A 20,415-nucleotide genomic window follows, 5' to 3' on the forward strand; every position below is an offset into this window, starting at 1 on the left:
TTACCGCCTGATAACCATCTCTGAGCAAATATGTTATCACAGTCTCCTTGCTGCCGAGGCTCAGGAAGGCTGCTTCTGGCCCCCCAGCCCAACCTTGCCCACATTTGGGATGGATCTTCAGCCCCCTCCCTTCCTTTGGTAGATGGCCATTTCCCAGAGTGGCTGCCACACAGAAAACAGCTCCTGCCTATCTTACCACCCACCCTCCATCCCACACCCTGCCTCAAGATTTCTGCACAGCAGTTACACCGTCCGCCATTATCCCTTCTAGCCTTGTCAGCGGGGATGGAAAGTTCCATGAAGCAGGGGCGAACCTGGCTTATTTGTTACCGAATGCCCAAGTCCTGGCTCACTGGACACCAAATGAACTTTCGTTGACCAAAAGTTAAAGCCTGGGGGTTTAGGGGGAGCAGAGAAAGAGGACCAGAGAGGGGAGAGGAGACAGGATTCGCATATGTAAACCGTAAAAGCTGAGGCCGGAACTCACAACACAATACCATCGTCCACTGACCACGGTGTGGTAAGCTGTGAGCACTGTCCCATGGAGCTCTAATCAACTCCGGGACATAGTACTGGAAGCCGAGCCTCAGAAATAAACAAGTGGTGTTAGAGTTAACGTACCTAAGATCTCAATCAAAGAAATCCCAACCTCTGAAAGCTAGCCATCCTTTGTTCACATTTTTAAAAGTAGCATCACTTTTGAAACCTCTCTGCTTGAAAATATCAAGGTGGCTAGAAGCCATTTGTCTGCTCGGGCAAAATACTGGGACGATACTGAGGGGAGGAGGCGGGCCTGAGAATTTCCATGAGGCAGGGAGCCCGGCTCATGGCGGCCAAGCCCCGGCTTGCTCACCCACACTCACCTGCCTTTCAGGTTTCCTCCAAAACACACCGGCTGCTCTACCACCCTTCTTTGGTTCTCTTCAGCTCTTTCCAGCCTGTGGCCACCTTTCCAGCTCGCCCAAACTCCTGCCAAGTCCACAGGCACTAGGGAACTGGTTGGTGTGTGCGTCTGCAACTACCGGACTGGCCAGTGACTCAGGGGCCAGGTACCTCACACCGAAAGCCACCTGGAGACGCAGCCTGATTCATCGGGTCCAGAGGATGCCTGGGCTTTGGCCCCCAACTAATAAAGCATTCCCCACAGAGCAGAGGCAATTAACCAGGGAACAAACAAGAAGTAAAAAGGAAAGTTGACAGGTAGTGAGCAAGGAGCAGCTGGGCCCCTTGTTAACAGCCCGTGGGCGGGAGAAGGTGGCTTGGTCATGGAGGCTCAGCTGTGAGAGGAGCTGGCTGGTACCTTGCCTGGCTTCTAGCATGGCCTCTCCACCAGCATCCTTGGTGTTACCTGCCTTCAGCATCACCAGCACCTGTACCTGTTCTCTAGGTGGAGATGCTACCGAGCGGCCCAAGGATCTAGTTTTTGTACGCCATGTTTAACAAACACCTACTGTGTGTCAGAAGCCTATAAAAGGCTGTAAAACCATTTTATGTGTTTTGTTTGAAGACTTAACTTGCTGCTGTGGTGTTCCATTTCCCTCTCCACCCCACTGTAGGTTTTAGACACACCAACCATCCCCAGTCTCCATCCCAGGAGAGAGACATGAAGAAGCAGGGCCTTTCCCTATGAACACTTTAAGGCGTGGTGCGATTTCGAATGCTCATTCATAGAGTGAAGTGGACCAGCCTGGGGAATGTCTTCACATTGGGCATCTTGCCCTCGCACTCATAGGGACCTCGGCCTGAACCAACACACTGCCCTCTGTGACGCCGACACAGTCCTCTGCGTACCAGGCCACCCTGCCAGCAGGCTTTAAGACCTGCACAGCATCTGAAAAGTTCCTTCATGGAGATCCCTCTGTGCGATTCCCTCAGCAACAGCCAACAAGGGTTCCTCTCTCCCTGTACCCCTGTCTGCCTTTGTTGCCCTTCGTCTTCCTGATGACAGCCGTTTGACTGGGGCAAGATGGAATCTCCGTGTAGTTTTAATTTGCCTGATGGCTAAGAATGTTAGACACTTTAAATATCTAAAATTAGAAGTGCTTTATGACCTAGCTGTACTATACTTTATTCTTTTTTCTCTCTCTCTCTTGAGAACAGGTTTCACTATGAAGCCTTGACTGGCCCGGAACTCACAAAGCTCCACCTACCTCAGCCTCCCAGGGGGCTGGGACTAAAGTTATACAGGCGCCGTGCGCAGTGGCGAGCTGTGTCACAGAGATGTAATCCTATCGTAGAGACACCTGCACAGCCGTGTTAATTGCTACTCTATTCACAGCCTACGACTGAGCGCATCAACTGATGAACAGATACTAAAAATGAGGTTTGCAATCAAATCTTATTCTGGAAAATACATCAAGGTAAAGGAATAGATAAATACTGCATGTTTTCTCTGGGATGCAGAGCCGAGCTTCTAGTTATTATTTTTTTGCATACATGATGTGTAGGTAAAGGTCAGGAAATCAGGAAGTAGACCATGGCTGGGGTGGGGGAAGAAGCTAAGAGAGAGGGTGAAAGGGCACAGGGCACATGAAAGATGGAGAGTACTGGGGCAGGGGTGGGTTGGAGAAGAGAGAAGACGAGAAGAAGAAGCAAACAATGTCCACATGAAAAGGCCCTGAAGAAACCTGCCGCCTTCTATGGTAATCTAAAAGTAAACATCATGCGCACATACCTAGCCTAAAATATACTTTTTGGTTTATTCTAGACAGATTAAAATTTCTTCTGGGCCATAGGAACCAGTCAAGTTTGAAGGAAAACACCTCACAATTTAATTTCTTGGTCACAAAGATCTTCACCAGTGAGCTACTCTAAAAAGAAGTGTTGGGACTGGAGAGATGGCTCAGTGGTTAAGAGCACTGACTGCTCTTCCAGAGGCCCTGAGTTCAATTTCCAGCAACCACATGGTGGCTCACAACCATCTGTAATGGGATCTGATGCCCTCTTCTGGTGTGTCTGAAGACAGCTACAGTGTACTTACATATAATAAATAAATAAATCTTAAAAAAGAAGTGTTGATCATGGTATCCTTGAAAGCTGAACCAACAGGAAGGGTGCGTGACGTACATACATACCCGATATAAAGTACACACAACATGTATGTATAAATTAAGGAATTGACTCACAATTATGGAGGCTCACATGTCTGCCACCTGAAGGGTTGGCTGGTGGAAAGAGCTGGTGAAAAATCAGGGCCAATGACTTTTGTGCTAGAGATTCAGAAAAAAAAAAATCCAACATACTTCACCTAAGGGCTGGCCGTTCATTGCAAAACGACTACTTGCATTGGAGAAATCAGCCTCACCCACTAGAGAGGGCAATCTGCTCACTGACAGTCCACCCTGGAAGAGTTAATCACAGCAAAACAGCAGCTCCATGGCAATACTCAGAGAACTGCTGAACCATAAATCTAAAGACAACAGTCCAAGCCAGCTGATGTAATATTAGCCATCATACAACACACACACACACACACTCACACACACACACAGACACACTCACACACACATACTAACACACATGCACACACTCACACTCACACACACACATACACACACACATACTCACACACACTCACACACACATACTCACACATACACACACACACACACACTCACACTCACACACACACACACACGCACACACACACTCACACACACACACTCACACACTCACACACACACACACACACACGCACGCACGCACGCACGCACGCACGCACTCCATCTTATATTTGAGCTTCCATATAAGCTAGGTGTGTTTTAAATATAATATCATGAGAGGCCTTATCCTGTTTTGACACTGGTGCCCCCTTCTAACTCAGAAACTTATAAAACAAGTTGAAACTTTACAACTTCATCCTTTTTACAAAGGAAGATGTGCAAATCTCAAGTCTTAAGAATTTGTGCTCTAGGAGCTGGAGAGATGGCTCAGTGGGTTGATTTCAGATCTCCAGCATCTGTGTGAAAGCTGGCCATGGGAGCATGTGTCTGCAAGCCATCCCCGAGGAAGAGGACATGGGCAGATCCTAGGGAATCACAGGCCAGTGAGAGCAGTCAAATCAGAAAGCTCTGGTTTACTAAACCCAGGTCTCAAGAACGGAAGTGGAGAATGACAGAGGACAGCCAGTGTCGATTCCTGGATCTCTACACATGCACGTGGGGATGTGTAAACCCACACATATGTGCGTGCACACGCCCTATGTTTAAACAAACATTTCTTTTTCTTAGAGGTTTCAGTGTCTAGCTTTTGAAAGTAGAAAAGGAACAAAACACAGCTTTTGCCAATATGCCTCCTTTTCAGCAAGTTCACTTGGAAGCATTCCGAAAGCAGCATACATGTGTATGTATACATATAAAATAGACACAAATAATATGAATGTATGTGCAAACGTATGCTATTTAAAATATTCTAAGTTGTGTATTACATGTATTTGTAAATTATGTGTATGTGTGTACATGAATATGTGTGTATGTGTATGAACGTGTGTGAATGTGTATATGTGAATGTGTGTATATGTGTATATGTGATTGTGTGCATGTGAATGTGTGTGTATATGTGTATGTGTGTATGTGAATGAGTGTGAATGTGCATATATGTGAATGTGTGTGTATATGTGTGTGTGAGTGTGTGTATGTATGTGAATGTGTGTGTGTGTGTGTGTGTGTGTGTGTGTGTCCAGCAAGTAAAAGACTAAAACCATAAAACCTGGCACAGATACTCAGTGAAACAGCTTCCCATTTTTTTGTAGGAACCAATAGCATTTCAAGGTTATCATCGTTCTAGAAAGTTACTAGATGGAAAGCTAGATTTTTCATTCCTTTTATAAATAGTGAGAATCTGAGTTTGTCAAAGAGACAGAGAGGCATCTCTAACCTCCCCTGGCCCTGGGCAGTGGACAGCACTGACCCACGGAAGCCCCGGTGCACTTGCTTCCCATCTGGTTCCAGTTCAGACCCAGCCCACTTCCACAGGACATGGCTCTGTGAAAGACAAGGGCAGCGCTCACTACAAAGACCTGTGGGAAACCCATTAAAGCCACCCTCGTTATAAATAGCCCTACCAAGGTATGCTGGCCTTTTAATTCCAGTGTTACCCAATGGGATCCAAACTCCCATCTGGGAATGAGCTTTGATGTGGGGACCGGACTAGCAAGGGTGAATGCTTGTGTGGAGGCTTCAGATGCTGGCCCAGCCCTCCTACCTCTCCCTCGGGATAAGACAGGAGCAGAGGGCTCGTCTCAAAAGTGGAACACCACCATCAGAAGATCCCGAAGCACTTCAGGAAAGGGCATTAACTTCTCAGGATTCTAGCACAGATAACTTAGAAACTTAGTTCAGTTCAGTTCTAGAGTTCAATTCCAATGCTGCCCCTGCAAAGTGGCTGTAGGATTTAACTCCAGCGTTTACAGAGGTTAGGCTTTAGAAGGCTGTAGGAAGCCATAGAACCTGAGCGCCAACAGTGGAACAATCCCCATAGCCCTGTGTCTTACGGAAACGGCCCACAACTGACCGAACACCTCGTTCACTTTCCACTCTACTTGGAACGGGTAAAGATGCACATTTATATTTTGTTACTGATTTTTGTGACAAAACTTTCAAGTCCCCTCAAAAATATAGAGCAATGACTCTCCGCTGACAGGAACAGAACACGAGTGGGATCTGACGTACTTCCTGTTGCTGAGAACTCAGTCTGGGCAGGAAAGTAGGGGCCTACTGGGCATAAAGGGCTGGGTGTGCTGCGAGCCAGGAACAGGGATGTCAGATGGGACAGCTATGTGGCTGCCTCATTACAGCCCCTTCCTTGAGATGTGCTTTCCAGCTCATTAGCTCTCCTTCCCTGGATCCCCTCCCCCACCCCCTGCACCTTCTGTGCACTCTTCCCTGTGCCTGCTTCAGCCATTGACAGCACTGACAAGGAACAGTGATACATGAACAGGTGCAGAGCAGCACAGTCAAATGACACAGACACACACACGTACACACACACACACGCACATACACACTCACACACTTACACACACTTACACACACGTACACACACACACTCACACACATACACTTACACTCACACACACACACACTCACACACAGACACACACAGACACACTCACACACACACTCATGCACACACACACACTCATGCACACACACTCACACATGCACGCACACATACACACACACACACTCTCACACACACTCTCACACACACACTCACACACACACACACACACACACAGACACTCACACTCCACACACACACAGGCACACACACACACACACACACACACACACACACACACACACTCCAAGCGTACACACACACATACACTTACACACACACACACACACACACACAGACACACACAGACACACACACACACACACACACACACACACACAGACACTCACACTCACACACACACAGGCACACATACACACTCAAACACAAACACACACAAACACACACACAAACACACACATACACACACACACACACACACCACACACACACATACACCCACACACACTCACACACACACACACACACACACACACACACACACACCACCTTCCCCCCATCAGCAAGTCCCACACGGCTGAGCTCTGATGTGCGTCTCAGGCCCCCGAACCCCTTCTCCTCAGGTACATCTTTAAACTCTCCATGAAAGCTGCACATCCAGTAGCCCCGACTTGCAGCCGTGATGACTCCCATTGTAGAAGCACCCAGCCTTTGTCCATGAGGCACTGATTCTACAAGTTAGCCTATGCTCTCAACTCATTCCAAAGAGTGGAGAAGGCAACTGCACCAGGCTGTTCTGAACCCCGGTAAGGGAGCCGACGTGGGAACATCCTGGGAATGGCCCTACAAACCTGCCAAATGCTTCCTGCCCACGCCACCCCACGCCCACAGTCTTGACATGTGTCATCAAGGAATCTGCTTTGATCTGCAGAAAGCACATTTGCTGGAACAACATAATGAAAGGGGTTACGATTTAAACGCAGGCAACCTGAAGCCAGGGGTGGCCCGGAACCCACTGGATCCTCAGGGCCTCTCCCAGATGTTCAAGGCTTCACCCCTATGGCCACATCAGAGCCTGGCCTCTCCCAAAAGTCGCCCACTGTGATCCAACGCCACTTTCCATTCTGAGAGACTTCACTAAAACCCACTACCCTCAAATCCCCATAGCTTACTTAATCCCCTGGAGCTTATATTTTATAATACAAGTTATCTTATTAAATCAGTTTAATTTTCTTAAAATTAAATAGATAGGAAAGTGATATAATAGAAAACTGGTTCATTTTAAGTTATTTGTTAGGTCTGATCTACCTGCTGCTAGATTTCATTCATGTTGACCTAACCATCATGTCTGAGGTCCACCCTGGAAAGGTCCCCTAGAGGCCCCACTTCAGCCACTCAGCTACCCCCAGCACCCAGAAAAGTATCATGAATCTTCATTCACCATTCCAGGCCCACACGACCCAGAAGAAAGGCAGGCCTGTTTCTGATCTGGACAGTGACAAGGATTCCCTCAGTGGAGTCAGGATCACTGGTGTCGATCTGGATACTTTCTACCCACAAGCCCTGGGTTTGACCTCTGAACTTCTATAGGACATCATTGTGCCTTCAGTCTCTGTGCACTGCTTAAGTACAGTCATGACACAGACTTCTTATCACATCCTGTCCCATTTTCCTCAGGCGCTCACCACAGTCTGGACTCCACTCAGCTCTGACTCTAAAGCACGGAACGGTGCCGTGAGTTCTGCACTCACTCAAGATGCCAGCATTCACCCAACAGACTTTTAATGCAGTCCACACTGAGTATGGGGTGCTGAAGAGGGGTGCGGAGTAACTAGAATGTTTTATGGAAGCGTGGTGGTAGTTGGTGTCGGGAGAGATGGCTCATCTGTTAAGAGCCCTGGCTGCTGCTCTAGGGGACCAGGGCTCCATTCCCAGAACCCACAACCATCTGTAACTCTAATGCTAGGGGATCTGATGCCTTCTGACACCCATAGGCACCAAGCATCTGTTAGACCTCTTGTCCTATAGAGAACCAGAGCTGGGCTTCCAGCACCACACGGAGTGACTCACTACCCCTTGGACCTCTAGCACCATGAGATCAGATGCCCTCTTCTGGACACCATGGGCACCTGCACTCTTGCGCACAAACCCACACTCAGGCACATACATGAGCTCATAATTCAAATCAAAATATTATTTTAGTCAGACGTGGTTGTGCATAGCTTTAATCTCACACTTGGGAAGTGGAAACAGGTGGATCTCTGAGCTTGAGGCTGCTCTTGTAAGTACAAGGCTAGTACTAGTTAGGGGTACATAGTAAAAACTTGTCTCAAAAAAAAACAAATCAAGGTATTTATACGGACGGGACTGGAAGGAAGTGGGGGGAGGAGCTGTGATGGGGATATAAAGTGAGTAAAAAATAAATTATTGGGAAGAAAACAGCCAAAATGAAATGATTCCAGAATTTCATGCATAGTAGACTAGGATGTTTTGTTTGTGAAATACAGTTATATTCTGTGTAAACATTATTACTCTGCTAGTATTGGAGATTGCACACGCACTACAGCTTGTTTAACTTCATGTATATCTTCCCAATTAAAATGTTAGATATTTTGGTAAAAACTACAAAAAAGCAAATAAGTAAACAAACTAAAATATGAAGAACCTACCCATCACACGAAACCCTACCTCATCCCCACCCCCATCCACCCCCCTCTAACCCACACCTTTCATCCGCATGATGCTGTTCCCGAGGACACCACATAAATGGTCTCTCACAGCATGTGACCTCTAGGAATTGGCCTCTTACACCCATAAAACACGTGAGAGCCGTCCAAACTATGCCTGCCCACAGCTCTTTCCTTTTTCATAGATGGGTGGGCCACCGTGGGCCACTGTTAGCTTAACCATTCATCTACCAAGGGACATAGCCCTGCTTCCCTGAAGTCCTCAGATCCTGAGTTTACTGCATGTGTGACTGCGTTACTCATCTGATGTCTGAGGCTTTATAGGCACAGCGCCTATTTCCTTCCTGGCGTTAATTATTCTCATTTCTGTGTAATTCTTACTAGAGCTTTTAACCAATGTTTTGGAACAGCAAGATCCCCATTTCACTGGTTTTCTTTTTGCCATTGCTCTGGGTGTCAGTGGCCTCTAGTCTGAGCTTGGTTTTTCCTTGTGTTTATTTTAGATTCGCTCAGTTGTTCCCATCTTCCTTTGCTCGTTTCCTCACCAGGTCTCACTTTATTGCAGGCCATAAGCCTTCATGGTACAGGCTTCTCACACTTCCTTTCTCTCTATGTTTTTAAACTTCATCTTGAGAATGTCTGTGGCCTATGAATCATATAGAAAGCTATCGCTTACTTTCCAAATGATTTGAGAGATTTTCCCGTTGCCTCCCAGCTATTGGTTTCTAGTTTGATCCACTGTGGGTAGAGATCAGATACTCTGAATAGTGTACCTTCTCAAGACAATGTCTCATTATGCAGCCCAGGTTGGCTTGGAACTCACTATATAGTCCAGGCTGTCCTCAAACTAATGACCCTGCTGCCTTACCTTTATAAGTGCTGGGCTAACAGGCACCTCCTAGTGTGGGATTGGTTCTTCTAAGTTTATTAAGATCTGTACTGGCTTAGTACTCAGTAAGTCCTTGTATGTTTTTCTGGGCCTTTGGGGGAAATTATATTCTGAACGCTATTTGGTTTTGATTTTGTTTGTTTGTTTTTAAGACAGGGTTCCTCTGGGTGGCCCTGGAACTCTGTAAACCTTGATCTAGATTCAAATCTAGAGCCCAGGTTGGCTTCCGTCTCAGAGGTTCACCTGCCTCTGCCTCCTGAATGCTGGGATTAAAGACGTCGGTCGGCCCCCACTGCCTGGCTGTGATTTGAACTCTTACACATGCCGCCATGAATGTAAATTAATGCAGACAGGAGTGAAGTGAAAGTAGCAGAAAATAAAACAAACACCTGGCAACAGAACTACTACCTGACCCAGCTACGTCACTCCTAAGTATATTCCCTGAGGGATCTAGTTGTGTATACACCGAAGAGATCTGTGTGTCCGTGTTCACTGCAACACTGCTCACAATCAAAACATGGGTTTGACCTCCGTGCATTCAACACATGAAGGGATAAAGAAACTGGTGTGTATAGGCCTATGGTGCAGTTTTATTCTCACATAAAAGAGAACAAAGATTTGCAGGAAAACGGGTGAAAGTGGGAATCACTGTGCTGAGTGAAATAAACCAGGGTTGGAGAGACAAATACCACACTGTCCCTCATATGTGAAATGTAGGTTTGAGAAGTGTGCATGCATGTACGTGTGAGAGACAGAGGTGTTGAGACAGGGACATGAAGACAGAGGGAGGATTATTTATGGCAAGAGAAAAGATATGGGGGGAGGAGAGAAGAAAAAGTGGCCAAAGGAGGAGGGAATAAGAACGGAGGAGAACATCCATGATGGGAATGCTGTAATGAAGCCTGTTGTTTCATACACTAAGAACAGCCATAATAAAGAAGCATAATCAGAATAAAATGATACGTATTCTGCTGTTGTGGGCAAGATGTCAGTGACTCGCGTGACTTTCTTTCCAGCTGACCTGTGGGTTGTGAAGAGTGGTCTATTGAAGTCTCCAGACATAACTACCAACTCCTCTGGCTCTCTCTTTGGCTCTAGCCTTTCTGCCCCACATGCCTGGTGGTTGCGTTGTTTGATTCATGTTTACAATTGTTACGGCTTCTAAGCAGTCGATTTCATCCTTGCACACTGCTCTCTGTCATCCTGCCTCAGCTGCTCAATAGTACGCGTTCTAATGGCCCACTGGTCTCCTCTGTTGCCATCTTATCAATGAGGACAAAGGAATCCTCATTGTCACCAGATCCAGGCAAAGTCCAGGTTCCCTGTGTGGTCTCACTGACTCCTGGGTCATCCAGGGTGATGATGTACTTACAGTCAGGGGTGAGATCACTATTGGGGATTGTAAGGTCCAAAGTGGGTTCCCCAAACGGCAGCGTTGGTGACAATGTCCTAAACAGAAGGACTCTAACTGTAAACAGAAGGATGATTTGAAAGGATTTAAAGGATGAGTGAAAGGAAGCCGAATCCCAGCATTCCTTGGGAACCTCTTACTCCATTTGTGTTTACCAGGATGGCAGGTCTCATAAGGCAGGCTTTCTGTTTAGCAGGAAAGACACTGCTCCCTTGATTTCCCCCCAGCTACCTCAGGCAAATGACATGTGGACCCTGATTAATTTAAACAGCCGATACCTGCTCCAAGACCAACATTCCACTGACTATGATATAAAATCTGCTTGCTTCCCGCCAAACTGCTGCCCTCTATTCTCAAAGGCAGTCAGGAAGTGCGTTCCCCTAATGCTTCTTTCTGTCCATTGAGTAGTCCAGTTTTATGGTTTCTTTCAGCCCTTGCTTATGTAGACCAGCATGGAAAACTATCAAGAGGTGGCCAAGTGTGGTAACAGAGAGACCCAGAGCAACGGTGACAAGAGTAGATGTCAAGATGCCGTGGGAACTGGGGTCCTTGCTCAACAGCAAATGTGAATTAGGGGAGACTCTGTCAACAACATGGGAAGTGACATTTTTACAGGACATTTTCACCCAGGAGTGAAGATGCAATGGAGAGGTAGAGGGGTCTCCTCTGAAGTAAAGGACAGGAGGCCCTGGAAACTGTATCCTAGACGCTGTACCCAAAACCCGTAGCCAGGCAGAAGAACAGAAGCCAAGGTTGCAAGCCACAAGAGAGTGAGCAGTCCGCTTGGGGGAGCCCACAGCTACCTCAGGTTAAGTCATATTTGGACATTTTCATCAAGTTTTACACTGGACACCTCTGAGTTTGCTCTTTTTTTCCCACCGTTGTTTTTCTTTCCTTTTTATTGTTATTTCTAGAAAAATTTCCACTTGAAAAATCATGGTATTTCAGCTGAACTAAGGGGGAAAGGGAATATTTATTGGGCATTTGTACTAGGGCCAGGACTGCCAGCCTAGGAAGTGTGTCCCAAATGCCGGTGTTCTTGTCATGCAGAACCTCTGGATCACCCCTCAGACACTGCTGGCTGAAGTGAAAGAGCAGATGGGCCCTTCCTTCAGCCTTCCTCTTGGCTCCTACGGAGGACAATGCTCAGGCTCCTATTCTGCCACCAGGAACTTTCTGACCTCAGGGCAGCTTGTGACAGAAGCAGAGCAGAGACCTGAAGCCCAAAGCAGAGAAACAATAGGAAGAGACATGGCAGGGTCTATCAGTATCATCCTCCACAACTGTGGCCACTGAGACACCACATGTCTTGACTATTTTTGTTAATTTTGCCCAAGACAAGGAGACTTTCTGGCCATCAAGACTTTCTTCCAGGATCACACAAACACAAAGAGCCATGCTTTAAAGTCAACTTGTTACAACGTTCCTACATAATGGTGGTTAGATTTAGATTAAACAGTACTTGCCAAGGACCACTACTGGTAAAGACCAGAGAACTTTCCTAGCCAATTACATATAAGCCGGGGATTGGCAAAGCAGAGCCCAGGCGCCAAACCTGGTTTAGCACCTTGGTCGGCAAGCTAAGAACAGTTTCCACAGAGGAAGCTTTGCAGTCAATTTGATGACGGGAAACAATTAATTTCAAATAAGCAAAATGTTATCGTCTCCAACCCAAATGTATTCATGTCCTAACTAGACCTGAGCTATAACAATGCAGTACGCGGGGACCAGTAACCCCAGGGCAGTCACACAGTAAGTGCGAGCTTCCAGGCCTCACTTAGAAGTCCCAACCCTGGGATTAGTTTAATTGAGTGCCTTCTGCTCTGTGTCACTCACAGAGCCTGGCTGAAGTCCTCTTTGAAGACAAGTGTTTGTGGAGGGAAGCTCCTCTGGCTATATGCCCTGCGAAGAGCACCCCCTCAGCCAGCACCTAAGGCAAGCAGACTGGCACCCTTCGCCTGGCCAGAGCCTCCTCAGTCCTCACCTGTCCCTTCTTTCCTGTCATGCATGCAAAGCAAGCACTTCCAGAGGTCTCACTGTGAGCTATGACAACATCACACACATCACACATGCTCCCACCATTTAACCCCACCCTAGCCTGTGAAGGAGATGCTGCCTAGTCCCTGGTTTACCTATGAGCAAATTTCATTGAGAATGTTTAGTTCCTGGTACTAAACTCAGGCTGTTAGTCTCTAAATGTTTTCACTGAGAGAGAGAGAGAGAGAGAGAGAGAGAGAGAGAGAGAGAACACATGTTTGTATACTAGTTTCCTTTCTGTTGCTGTGATAAAAACTATCTTGCTAAAAACCAACAATATTAGAGAGTAAAAGGGTTTATTTGGCTTACAATTCCAGGTTACAGGCCAGGGAAGACAAGGCAGGAATTTAAAGCACCACATCTACAATCAGGAGCAGAGAGAAAATAAATGTATGGATCCTGGTTTGCTCTCAACTAATTTCGTCACTTACTCAGGACCCTTTGCTAGGGAATGGTGCTGCCCACAGGAGGCTAGGTCTTCCTATAAGAGATTAAAAATCAAAACAACTCTTACCCTCCTATGAATGCCTAGAGACCACCAAATCTAGATAATTCCTATTTAAGATTCTTCTCCTGGTGATTATAGGTTGTGTCAAGTTGACAGTTAAAACAAACCAGCATGGTTCAAATGTGCATTTTCATGTGTACATGTGTGCACTACACAGGCCAGACAACAACCTCAGGTGGTTCACAAGGCATCGAAGATGTTTTATATTTTTAATGTATAAAAGATTTATTTTAGAAGCAAGATGGTAGACACACAGATTATGGCAGCAGCAGTAAAATGGGTGATATCAAAAAGAACTTCTGGATGCATCTTTTTTTTCATTCCAAAATAGAGCTTTATCTAGAGTGAGTCACAAATCTACATATTCTTCTTTTCTGGATGACTACAACTGCAAAGCAGAGCTCACTTCGCCATCGGATGACAGGACATTAGTGTGCTACCACCTTCTGTGGGCATCCCACACAGACACACCAAACCCATCCTTCAACCAGATCTTTTTCATAATGATGAAGAAATGCATGGATACGTGCTGGACACCACGGTAAAAGAAAAGACAACTTGTGCCAGGACCCATGATAGAACAACTCAGCAAGGTGGTCCTCACCACAGAACATCACTAGCACCCGCACAGTTAACACAGACGTGGTAAGGAACCGGATCCTCTAAAAGACAGATGACTGCCCTTGATTCTCTGAATTATCAAGAAAATTTTGCTTTATGTCTTTTATTTACCAATTGAAGAAAAGCAAATGGTGTGTATATTAAGATGTTATGTAGGAAAATAATAAAAATACCCTTTCACATGAAAAATAGTTAAAAAAATTTTGTGTACACACACACATACATACACATGTACACACATGTGTGAGCACATTCGTGATGTGTGCGTGTGTGTGTGTGTGTGTGTGTGTGTGTGTGTGTGTGTGTGTGTGTGCTCTTGGAGGCCAGAGATGTTGAATCCCTCTGCAGCTTGAGCTACAGGAAGTTATAAGCCATCATGTAGGTATCAAGAAACAAATCAGCGTCCTCTGCAAAGAGTAGTGAGTGCTCTTAACCACTGGGCCATCTGTCTAGCCTTATTCCAACCTTTTTGAAAACAAGGTCTCTTACTAGCCTGGAATTCACTGATTAGGCTAGGCTATCCCAAAGGTCTGCCTGTCTCTGCCTTTGAACTCCATACTACAGGCAGCACCACTCCCAGCTTCCCTTTTTCCTAACATGCATTCTGGAGATTACATCCATGTTCTCACAGATGTGGGGCAAGCACTGACTGGGTTATTCCCCAGCCTTGAGCTCACACTTCATTGACCAGTAGTCTCCACTCCCACTGAGGCCATGTCTTTGAGCTGCTGCCCTGATACTTGGTAAGGCTGGAATTTGTGCTTCAGGTGCTGCTCGCTTTCCCGTGAATCCAGATGACCCTGCCTGTGCCTCAGATGTCCCCCCCACTGCTCCTGGCTTCTCTCTGGCATCTGTGCCCCTGTGTGTCAGGGTCACCAGATTGCACCCTTGTACCCAACTCTACTTAGAGCTCCACACACACAGTTTCTGACTGCACCTCACGCCAGCAATGGCCTCACTGACCCTGTGCCAAAGTGGCCATAACCATGTCCTTCAATCCTACAGATTCAGGAGAGGCAATGGTCTACCCAAACCCAGAGCCTAGGCCGATTCTGACCCAGAGTGGCTCTCACGGCTAACTAGCCTCTGTCTCTAGATAATGCTGATGCTGCCCAAACCCCGGGGGTAAGTTAATAGTGTCTCAACCCCATCCCCCCTCAGAAATCCAAAATCCAACAACATCCTTAACATCCCACGAGCAGTTCCTTCTCTACAACATGCCTCAAAAGCTGCTCCCTCAACTGCCCATGTGGCCACTTAAATGACAGCACCCCGAGTTTCCTCACCCCGTCAGCAATGTCAGCTGACACCAGTCCACTCAGGCCTCATCATGCAGAGACTAGACAGAGACTTCTGGCAATCGCTGTTCCCCTCACCTTCCGCTCGGGCCCCACATCCTTCCTTTGCTCAGCTGCCTCCTCAGTCCTGGAGTGACCTCACCACCCTGAGTCTGGACCCTCTCAGTACTCAGCCCTCACCTTCTGTGCTTGCAGTGAAGAAACCCAGAGGCATCCTTGCAGGCTGGCATCGTTACCAGAATCCCTGCCTAGAATAAGTAGACCATGCAGATCCTTTAAGCCTTGGAAACTTTGTCCACCTCATACGCCAGGGAATATCTGTTTTGCCTGAGTGACACGACCTTTCTGACCCAAGTGAACCCGAGAAACCCCAGCAGCAGATCAGCACCTCGAATTCTCTCTACAAGGAGCAATGCAATGGATGGCGCTTACACTAGGTTCTGAAGAACAGCGTTCTCTCTCTTACCACCTCACCTTCTCATTCCCCAAAGTCCTCTGTTCCTTCCACACTGGGAGCATGTGAGCATGGAGTCTAAGCATGCAAGGCTCCTCAGAAGCCATTCATAGGGCATTGTCACAGTAGGCACCTGTCATCCACAGTCTAGCCTCTTGAAGGACCACTCATCTGGGCAAGTAGGCAGGATAGAGCCCTGTCCTAAACGCATGGGCACATGTACAGAGCTCATAGACTGTCATTAGGGCAGGAGACATGATATTCTTCATAGAACCAACATCTTGGTGTCAAACATGGGCTTGCTAAGCCCCAGTGGGCAGACTACCAACCTGGTGTCAGTTAAGGAGGGGCCAGTGAGACGATCCAGCAAGGTGAGGACCACATTATAGAGAGCTTTGAACCCCGGGATGAAACTAAACTTTTTCCCAGATAACCATTTGGTTTTGGTAACAAAGTCTTTCACAAAAGAATTCCATTGTTCCTTTAACCATCCAAATGAATTCTGCAGATGTAAGACTGAAATGTCATGGGTGAAAATGCAAGACCTTTGACTGAGGGGCCATTCTTGTTCCAGAGGGATCCCAGGGGGCAGAATAACACAGAGAAAAGTAACCCATTACCCCGCCCATGCCCACAACACAGTTCTTAGTCAAAAAAGAGAGTAGAGCAAGTTGTCAGTAAAGAAAAAAAAATCACACCAGGAAAATGTTATAAATAGATATAAATAATAAACTATTTCAAAGTCTAAGATAGTTAAAATGAATTTACTGAACATAATTTCATAATGAGAGACATAATTTAAATATTTTATTTATGTGCATTTGTGTGTGCTTGCTTGCCTATATGTTCAATACATGTGTGTTCAGATGCCCAGGAGATACCTGAGTGACATGGCCAGAAGAGCGTGTCAGATGCCCTGAAACTTGAGTTATAGGCAGTGGTAAGTACCTGATATGGATACTGGGAACTGACCTAGGACTCCTGGAAGAGCAGTTTGTGCTTTTAACCACTAAGTCATCTCTTTAGCCCCATCAGGAACATTATTAACAGATGAGAGTATTGAAGTCTTCTACCTTAAAGACAGCCCAATACTCCTGATGTTGTATATTCCCACCCCAACATGACTGAATCTCCCCTTGTTGAAGAAGTAGAAGTTCTCAAGGTCAAGAGTGATGTTCCTGGAAGCCAGGAGACCCTCACAGAGCAGAGCCCATTGGGGAGCCCAGCCTGAGATCCGGATCCAGATGCCGCTAACCAATATTCTATGGCTCTCGATGCGGCTCTTTCAGGCCTGCGGCCACCTCAACCTCCTTGTAATTTTGAAACACAGATATGGTATGAGGTAAAACTCTTCTTGAACATCTTTTCTCTTTAGTTTTTCAATGAAAAAAAAAACTAAGGAAAAACATGAATTTTCCATCAGACCTTTCTGTCACAGGTATAAGTCACCTGAAGCAGATTGCTCCCAAATCCTAATGGTGAGAACACTCAAAAGAAGCCTGGCTCCTCACCCCGCACTGCTGTATGGTGTGAGCGGTCAGCTCAGCAAGGAGCATCAGACGAACTCAATGTCAGAGTCTACCAACCTGATAGAGAAATTCCGCTCAAACCTACCTGTATTGAATGCTGCCATATATCTAAGAGCAGCCACCAAAGCTTGTAGGACATCACAACTAGACATGCTGCTTAGCTCGATGCAGAGAAGCACCATGCAGAATCAGCAATGCCTTTCTAACAACTTTTCTTTTAAGTTTTTTTTTCCCCTCCATCTTTATTAACTTGAGTATTTCTTATTTACATTTCGATTGTTATTCCCTTTCCCCGCTTCCGGGCCAACATCCCCCTCCCCTTCTATATGGGTGTTCCCTTCCCCATTCTCCCCCCATTACCACCCTCCCCCCAACAATCTCGTTCACTGGGGTTCAGTCTTAGCAGGACCCAGGGCTTCCCCTTCCACTGGTGCTCTTACTAGGATATTCATTGCTACCTATGAGGTCAGAGTCCAGGGTCAGTCCATGTATAGTCTTTAGGTAGTGGCTTAGTCCCTGGAAGCTCTGGTTGCTTGGCATTGTTGTTCATATGGGGTCTCGAGCCCCTTCAAGCTCTTCCAGTCCTCTCTCTGAATCAAAGCAGGAAGAGACCGCCTGCTCTCTAGACACCATCTTTATAGCAAAAGTTAGTGAGATATGTTTGAGGTCCTCCCTGGGACACGGAGCTATCAGGCACCATGTATCCCATTCTGTGTAGCTAGGACAAATCCATCATCAGGGTGTTTGTGCAAAGAAGTGAGATGAGCCAGAAGTCTGCACAGCACACATAGAGCGCAGGCTGTAGGGATGTGTGCAATAGCGAGCTCCTGCCAGCTGTCTGAAATGAACAGAAGCTGGACAGTGATGTCAGCCTTTTCAGCACTCAAAAGCATCCAGGGGTAATCTGATAAAAGAGTCAAAATAAGAAGTTTAATTGACAGAAAGCTCATAGAATTTAATGGGGCATATGGAGCTGGCTTTGGATAACCTCTGAGCAAATGAGATCACTCATTGGCCAGCGGACCACTCGGGAGATCTTCCAAGCTATCTGAGGCTGAAAGGGGAGAAGTGAGGCAGGATACCAGGCAGCCCCACCAGGTGAGGGATGTGTAACTCGCAGCAGGAGGGGCGAGAACATTCTGCACTCGCTCGCTCGCTCGCTCGTTCTTTGGGTCTCTCAGCATTTGCCCTTTGTGCAGGAAAGAAGAAAGTGAGTGACAGACAGACCAACTCTAGTCCCAAGAATCTTGGGGCCTTGTGATCAGAAACACAGAGCGCTGTTGCCAGCAATCCACCTCAAATCACCCAATTAGTTTCAGTCTCCTGTTTGGCAGCCTGGAAGGGACAAGCCAAGAACACCAAGATGCCATGGGCCTCTTCACATGCATGTAAACGTGTTGCTGCCTGTGACATGCTCTATCATGGGAGTCGTTAAGACTTCTCTGTCTTAGCATTGTACCGAGGGTCTGTTCTCTTGCAGACATTCATGCACTGCAGTTGGTAGGAGATCCCTTCACTGTAGAGTCTACCATGAGGTAGGAACTATATGAACTCTACTCAGAATTGGACATGGAGGGTCTGGGTGCAAATCAGAGAAGGGTGTAGTCCTCACGGATGATTTCAACCTTCAACTTATCTCAGAGACAAATAGTTATAGGTATTGTAATGGCTAATCTTAGCTGTCAACTTGACTAAAGCCCAAGCAGCCGGGCACACCTATGAAGGATTTTCTTAATTGGATCTATCTCGGAGAGAAGACTCACCCTAAATCTGGATCGCTTGAAGTCAGAAGATACTGCCTAAATCGGGGCCACACCTGGTGGCAGGCCACGTAAAAGGACATGAGAAAAGGAAGCTTCTGCTTTGGGGCTGCTTGCCCTCACTCTGTCAAATTTATCAGTCCTGTCCCTTAGGTATTTCTTCACTAATATTAGAACCTATTTCTTCGGGACTCTAGTATAGACTGAAGACCAGCATTCCTCAGGACTCCAGCCTTGTATCAGATGCTGGGAGACTGTTGAAAAAATCCAGTCTCATGAACTTAACTTCCAAATCTTTGGCCTTTCTGTTGAGAGGAATTCTTTGTTGGTCTATCAGGGCTACAACCCATAAGCCATTCTAATAAATTTTCCATATCCATAGCCTCTCTCTCTACCTGCCCCTCCCCATTCTGTTCCTTTTAGATAAACATGACAAATACAAATACTCTATAAAATGGGGAAATCACATGACACAAAAGCAGAACAGACAGAGAGATATGCTACAGTGCGCTAAGGCAGTGGAAGAGTCAGTACACAGAGCAGAAGACTGAGTGTGTGGAAGATTTTAGAAAGTCCAAATAGCTTCATACCCAACAAACACAGAGCCAGGAGGAGGTCCTGCCACAATGGTGGTATAACTATCTTCTCACTTCCACCACCATCTCTCCACCCACACACGTCGCATGAAGGGCTGCATGTTATAGACAATTGGAGCTCATGGTGGGAACTCTTAGCAAGTGCACTCTAGTATTTGACCCAGTGAGGGGACAGCATAGTGACCAGCAGGAGACAGAACATTGGCTCAGGAAGCTCTTCTGTGGCCATCACTCTTGTCAACCACCAAGTGAGAAATAACAGCCAATTCAAGGCTGACTCTGGATCACAAAGCTGCAAAAACCAAGCAAGCAGAGAAGACCCAGCTGTTTTAGTCAAGAAACCCATTGAGTTGCATGAGAGATCGCAAGGATAGATTCTCATATCCTGCTGCACACAGGACAGTCATGGGCCCTGGGGTAACTTTTCCACTCAATCCCTTTTTACAAGAACGCATGATTCGTCAGAAATCTAACTTAGTCCAGATGACTCAGACTAGTGCTTCGTAAATATTTCTACTGAGGATCCCAAAAGATTTTGTGATTAATCTTGATTTTCAACTTGACAGGATCTAGACTCTTTGAAGAGATAGTATCAGGTGTGTCA

General features: G+C 46.5%; 1 protein-coding gene across 1 annotated transcript in view; it reads right to left on the reverse strand.

Annotated features, from left to right (window-relative positions):
• Positions 1-20,415, reverse strand: part of Fhod3 (formin homology 2 domain containing 3) — a 235,943-nt gene that overhangs the window by 187,124 nt on the left and 28,404 nt on the right. The window lies entirely within an intron of this gene.

Source organism: Rattus rattus, chromosome 15 (assembly GCF_011064425.1).
Source record: "Rattus rattus isolate New Zealand chromosome 15, Rrattus_CSIRO_v1, whole genome shotgun sequence".
NCBI lineage: Eukaryota > Metazoa > Chordata > Mammalia > Rodentia > Muridae > Rattus > Rattus rattus.